Raw genomic sequence first — 6692 nt, 5'->3', positions numbered from 1 at the left:
GGACTTGATCAGTCACAGGAGAATGAGGGCGTGGGGGGTGGCAGAGGTCAGAGCCCACAGGCCCCAGGGGAGTCTGTAGACGAGAAGCAGAACAGCAGTCTTGGGGGCACCCAGTCTATGGCTGGTTCCTCACCCCAACCCCCTGCCCTCCTCACCTCCCCTGCTCCTTGGTTCCAAGTGCTGAAAAGTGAAGCTCCCAAAATGTGGGGTCTTCCATGACTCCCTCTCCCCACACCCAGTCATAATCAAGTCCTGCTGCCTCTGCCACCAAACCTGTCCCCCTCTCTCCCTCCAGCCACCACCAAGTACAGCTGGATCATCTCTCCCAGGACGCCAGCCTCCCTGGGCCTCCTGCCTCCTTCTTCCCTCCCACCTCCTCCGTGCAGCCCCAGGGAAGCCTAGGGACCCTTTAAAGATGTAGTCCCAGCTACTCCGGAGGCTGAGGCAGGAGAATGGCATGAACCCGGGAGGCGGAGCCTGCAGTGAGCTGAGATCCGGCCACTGCACTCCAGCCTGGGCGACAGAGCCAGACTCAGTCTCAAAAAAAATAAATAAATAAAAAAGAAGATGCACCGGGCTTGCGTCAGGCACCGGCCCCACCCGATGCTTCGCTGAGGTCATCTCCCAGGACTGACCCGCTCCTCCCCACAGCCCCGGGCCTCCTTCTATTTCCACAGATCCGCCCCTTCCTCTGCTCCAGTCTTGCACTGGCCGCTCCTGCCACTTGGGTGTCCCCAGCTCTTCCTAGGGCTGCCCCTACCTTCAGATCTCAGTTTGGATGTCACTTCCCCCAGGGAGGCCTTGGCCCAGGCCACGTGCTCTGCCTTCCCCCCATCATTGCAGCATTCAAAACACTTCTGAAACTTGAACTACTTGGGGCTGCCCTTCAGGAAGCTCCCTGAGGGCAGGCGCTGGCCTCTCTAGCTCGATTGTGCACGATGTTGCTGGGTGCCTGAGTGAGGGAGCACATAAATTGATGGTCGCTGCCTTAGGGATGGAGAAGGTTCTGATTTTGCAGCCAGTAGGTAGTCACAGAATGCAAAACCAGTAGCACATGTGCGGGTGTGGGTGTGTGTATGTGTGAATATATGTGTGCATGTGTGTGTGCAGTGTGCACCATGTGTGCAGGCGAGGAGTGCATGTGTGTGCGAGTGTGCCTGTGTGTCTCATGTAGGTGTGTGCACGGACAGTGTGCAACTGTGTGCGAGTGTGCACGGTGTCTCTGCATGTGCACAGTGTACCTGTGTGTGTGCGTGTGGACTGTGTGCACTGGCGTGACATTGTGTCCAGTGTGTGTGCACACATGCACACATGTCTAGACTGCCTGAGTGCAGCCATGCGTCCTTTCCTGTGGGTAAGGGGGAGGAACCGGGGGACAGATCTTGGCACAGGGACAGAGTCACTGGCTGGTGAGATGTGCCAAGTCCTCCAGCCTGGAGGCCAAGGTCCTAGCCCTGGCCCTTCCCTGCTGTGGGACCCTGGTCCTGGCCCTTTCTTCTCTGCGCCTCCACGGACCACAGGTTACCTGAAACTCCCGTGAGCAGTGCACCTGATGAAACGGCAGCTTCCCAGACAGCCCAGAGGCTCATTCTGCTGATGGGGAGGGGCCCAGGAATGCCAGGAATGGGCATTTAGCAACCCCTCCCCCTTCCCCATGCAATTGTGATACGCTCCTGGGAGCTGTGACACTTGGTGACCTGGCCCCTCTGAGCCTGTTTTCCCACCCACCAAGTGGGGATAAAAACAGGACTGCCCCAGGAGGTCACTGTGAGGGTCAGTGCGCTGGGGCTCCAGGAAGGCCTGATACACAGTAGGTGCTTCATCCCTGGGCACTGGCGTTGCTCCTGCTGTGCCCAGGGTTGGCGAGGCTGCCAAAGGTGCTGGAAGGATCTGCAACCAAAGTAGGGTGGGTGGGGCTCTGGGGCCTCTGGATGGCAGGGACTCTCTTCCAGCACAAGCTGCACCCCGCCAGGGATGCACAGTTTGGTACCTGCAGGGAGGGTGTGAGGTCGCGAGACCCAGAGCCACTCTCCTCCCCTGAGAACGTGGTCTCAGCCTCGCCACAGGGTGTGTGAAGCACCCCTGCTCCTCCAGGACCTGGAGGTCCTCCGGTCCCACAGCTTGCTCCTGGGTCTGGGCATTGCAAGAGAGACGTGATGTGGTTTGGGCAGGCACTCCTGCACAGAAGAAAAGAGACCCAGACACGGTGCTCCCTCTGACCAAGGTCACATAGCAAGTCCAGGCTGAGGCGAGGCAGGGCTTCTGGTCTCTGCCATTCAGTGGGACCCGAATCCGTGGAGAGATGTGCGGGGAAAGGGGAGCAGTGGGGCTGCATGGTCTGGGGCAGAACAAGTCAGCCACAAGCACCTTGGAGAAAGTTGACTCTTCATTCATTCATTCATTCAACAATTATTCATCGGGAGGCTGAGGCGGGTGGATCACCGGAGGTCAGGAGCTTGAGACCAGCCTGGCCAACGTGGCGAAATCCCATCTCTACTAAAAATACAAAAATAAGCCGGGCGTGGTGGCAGGCACCTGTAGTCCCAGCTACTTGGGAGGCTGAGGCAGGAGAATCGCTTGCACCCGGGAGGCAGAGGTTGCAGTGAGGTGAGATCGCGCCACTGCACTCCAGCCTGGGAGACAGAGCGAGACTCCATCTCAAATCAAACCATACCTGGCCGGGCGCGGTGGCTCACGCCTGTAATCCCAGCTCTCAGGGAGGCAGAGGCGGGAGGATAGCTTGAGCCCAGGAGTTCGAGACCTGCCTGGGTAATACAGCGAGACCCCGTTCTCCACAAAAAGGAAAAAAAAAACAAAAACAAAAACAATTGTTCCTAAAGGGCCTGTTGTGAGGCAGTAAAGCCCAGGGGGCCAGAAGGTAGACACTAAGGATAGGGCTAGAAATCCAGGCGGGCAGGACAAGCACTCCCTGCAGGTGGTCCCTGGGTCACGGTTTTGTATTTTGTTTTGTTTTGTTTCTTTGAGATGGGATCTCACTCTGTCTCCCAGGCGGGAGTGCAGTGATGCAATCACAGTTTACGGCAGCCTTGACCTCCCCAGGCTTAGGTGATCCTCCTACCTCAGCCTCCTTAGGTGCTGGGACTATAGGCATGTGCCACCGCGCCCAGCTAATTTTTGTATTTTTCATAGAGATGGGATTTCGCCATGTTGCCCAGGCTGGTTTTATTATTTATTTATTTATTTATTTATTTATTTATTTATTTATTTGAGACAGAGTCTCGCTCTGTCGCCCAGGCTGGAGTGCATTGGCCGGATCTCAGCTCACTGCAAGCTCCGCCTTCCGGATTTACGCCATTCTCCTGCCTCAGCCTCCTGAGTAGCTGGGACTACAGGCGCCCGCCACCTCGCCCGGCTAGTTTTTTGTATTTTATTTTAGTAGAGACGGGGTTTCACCGTGTTAGCCAGGATGGTCTCGATCTCCTGACCTTGTGATCCGCCCATCTCGGCCTCCCAAAGTGCTGGGATTACAGATTTGAGCCACCGCGCCCGGCCCCAGGCTGGTTTTAAACTCCTAGGTGAAAGCAATCGGCCCTTGTCAGCCTCCCAAAGTGCTGGGATTACAGGTGTGAGCCACGGTGCTTGGCCTCCCTGGATCACTGGATAAGACACCTAAGTGTTTTTGTGCCTTGACTTGCTTATCTGTCAAGTGGGGGTAAGAACAGTCCCAGGTGCTGATGAGGGTTGTCACGCACATGGCATGAGGCCTGGCATAGACAAAATGCTGGCTGGAAGAGGCTGGTATTGCTGTACTATCAACAACGAGCACACGCTTGCAGGTTTCCGCAGTACGAGTCGCAGTGTGTGTAGGAAGGGGCATCAGATGCAGAGGAGGCACTGACAGAGGAGGGATCAAGTCCTCCTAGGGAGGTTGAGGGGCACCTGAGCAGGGTGTTGAGGGTTCTATAGGAGTCCATCACACCAAGGACTGGGAGACACTCAGTCACTTGCAGTTCCCAAAAGGGCTTGAGGGAGCTGGCGCCAGCTTTGCTGAGACTCCAGGAGCCCTGGAGGGTGGGTGGAGAAGCCAATCTAGAAGTCCCTACGGCTGTCCTCTGAAGGACTTCCTGTGGCAGGTGGGCCTCCTGCTGTTTTCTCTGACTGTTTTCCACCCTCTGGAGGAAAGGAGGTGAACCATCCAGCCACCCGGCTGGAACTACTGAGGCAGACCCCAGAAACCGCAAGTCTGCTATCTTGTGTAACCCAGTGTCCTGAGGCCTGGAGGTCCCCCCATTCAGTCACCAGGGGACAGAACAGTGTGGGGGCTGAAGCCAGGCAAACAGGGTTCAAAACCCAGCTGTGGCATTGGCAAGCTGTGGGACTCTGGGCAATCTTCATCTCTCCGTGCCTCCCTGTTCTCATCTGTGAAATGGGAAGAACGATTGCACCTGCTTCATAGGACCAAAGTGGGGATTCCATGGATTCACGCCTGACACAAAGAGCTCAGCCCAGCATCCCTAGCACATAGTAAGTGCTCAATAAATGCTAGCCCCTTCCCAGCATCGGCTGAACTCCTGTCCTGAGCCGGCTGTGGAGGTCCCATACAAGATAAAGAGAAGAGGCTTGTTGTATTTGGGGCTAAGGCTCTATTCACTTTCTGATCAACAATGTGTATTCTTACTGTTGCATCAACAGTATTAAATAAAAAAAGAAAAAAATTAAAATGACAATGTGTATTCCATCTCCCATTAAACTGGGCCCCCTACACTTCTGGCCTCACCCTGCCTCTCTGCTGGGCCCAGAACCCCCTTCCTGCATCCAGGAAGCTCACTCTAGCAGTGTCCTGGCCACACCGCATCTTCTCACAGTCTTTGAGCTTGGAAGGCATTAGGGAATGTGGGATCCAGCCCTCCTCAAGTACCCAGTATGGAACTGGGGCTTGGGAGTAAAGACACTCGCCAGAGGCTGGGACGTGAAGTCCAGCGCCCCTGCCCAGGTCCTTAGATTGCTACTGCTGTGGGAATTTTGAGAGCAGCCCCTTGGTGTGGGATAAGCTGCTGTCATTTGAGCTGGAGCTCCATGAGGGCAGGGACCATGGCTGGCTTGCTTACTTTGTGGCCCCTGGGCCCAGCACAGAGCCTGGAACCTGTGAATGAATAAATGAATGAGCGAATGAACAAATGTGGTCAGAATCCATCTGCCTCCCAGAGCAGGATTCCAAGTGAAGCCCATTTTGGGTATAGCTCCTGTGGGGTCACCAGCCCCAGCCCAGCAGACGGGGTTACCAATGGCTCAGAGGCTTCCAAGAGTCTTCTGACAAAAGGATCAAAGGAAGCAGATGACAGAAGGGCAGGAAATGGTTGCAGGGTGGGGTGGGGGTGCTGAGCCCCCTGCCCAAGCCAAGATGAAAGAGGTTCAGGAAAAGGACACAGATGGACCAGCCAGTGGGGGGATGGGGGTGACAGGATGCGGGCAGAGGGCTCAGTCACTTCCCTTTGCACAGAGGATAAACTGATGGCTTCCCCTCAGCCCAGGACCCTCCTTTCTGCCTCCAACACCAGCACCTAGTCCTGGGCTGGGCCCCTGGGGGGCAATGTGGATTCACTGTGTGCATGAATGAATGAATGATTCAGTGGCTCATGCTGAATCCCAGCACTTTGGGAGGATTGCCTGAAGCCAGGATTTCAAGGCCAGCCTGGGCAACATAGCAAGACCCCTGCCTCTACAAAACATTTTAAAAAATATATTAGCTTGTCTGGGCACAGTGGCTCACATCTGTAATCCCAGCATTTTCAAAGGCCAAGGCACGTGGATCACCTGAGGTCAGGAGTTCGAGACCAGCCTGACCAACATGGTGAAACCCCCATCTCTACTAAATATAAAAAATTAGCTGGGTGTGGTGGCGAATGCCTCTAATCCCAGGTACTCGGGAGGCTGAGGCAGGAGAATTGCTTGAACCTGAGAGGTGGAGGTTGCAATGAGCCGGATCACATCACTGCACTCCAGCCTGGGTGACAGAGTGAAACTCCGTCTCAAAAAAAAAAAAAAAAAAAAAAAAAGGGAAGAAGGGAGGAAGGAAAGAAATAACTTTTATCAGCCATTCCTGGCCTTTCCAATAGTCAAGCAGCATAGGTCAGTCCAGTGGATTTTGACATGAAAGGGCAGACCAAACTCCTGTTGTTGTTTCAGGGAGAACAATAACAGTAACAATTGCCCAAATAAGACTCTTACTACAGCCAGAGGCTATTGAACAACTGCTAGATGCCCGGTGCTCAAAATATCTCTGTGTCATAGCCCCAATATCTCAATGACTCCTTGCCATTCTCTATGAGGGCACTGCTAGCCCCATTTTACAGATGAGGCAACTGAGGCTAAGAGAAGAAGGATGCTGCTCTAGGTCACCCAGAAAGTAAATGACAGAGGTGGAGAGTCAAATTAATCTAGCCCTGAGTAAATGAATGAATGGCTAGGTGAACAAAGGACCCATTCCACAGCATTCACCGTGAATCCTTGCCACACCACGCCCTTCACTGGGCACGAGTTCTATGGCAACAAATGAAATAATCACAGTCCCTGCTGTCACAAGATTCCTTGCCTGGAGGGCAGCACTCCACCCAAATAATGAATTCATCATGAGTTTGGAAAGTGTTGGGAAGAAGAAAGCCAGAGTGCATAGGGCATGCAGGGGACCCGCCCAGTCTTAGGGACTCAGAAAAGGCCTAGAGTAAACTGCC

The sequence above is a fragment of the Piliocolobus tephrosceles genome, chromosome 14 (genome assembly GCF_002776525.5).
Source record: "Piliocolobus tephrosceles isolate RC106 chromosome 14, ASM277652v3, whole genome shotgun sequence".
Classification (NCBI taxonomy): Eukaryota; Metazoa; Chordata; class Mammalia; order Primates; family Cercopithecidae; genus Piliocolobus; species Piliocolobus tephrosceles.
The sequence above is the reverse complement of the archived record's forward strand: the minus strand, read 5'-3'. Positions refer to the sequence as shown.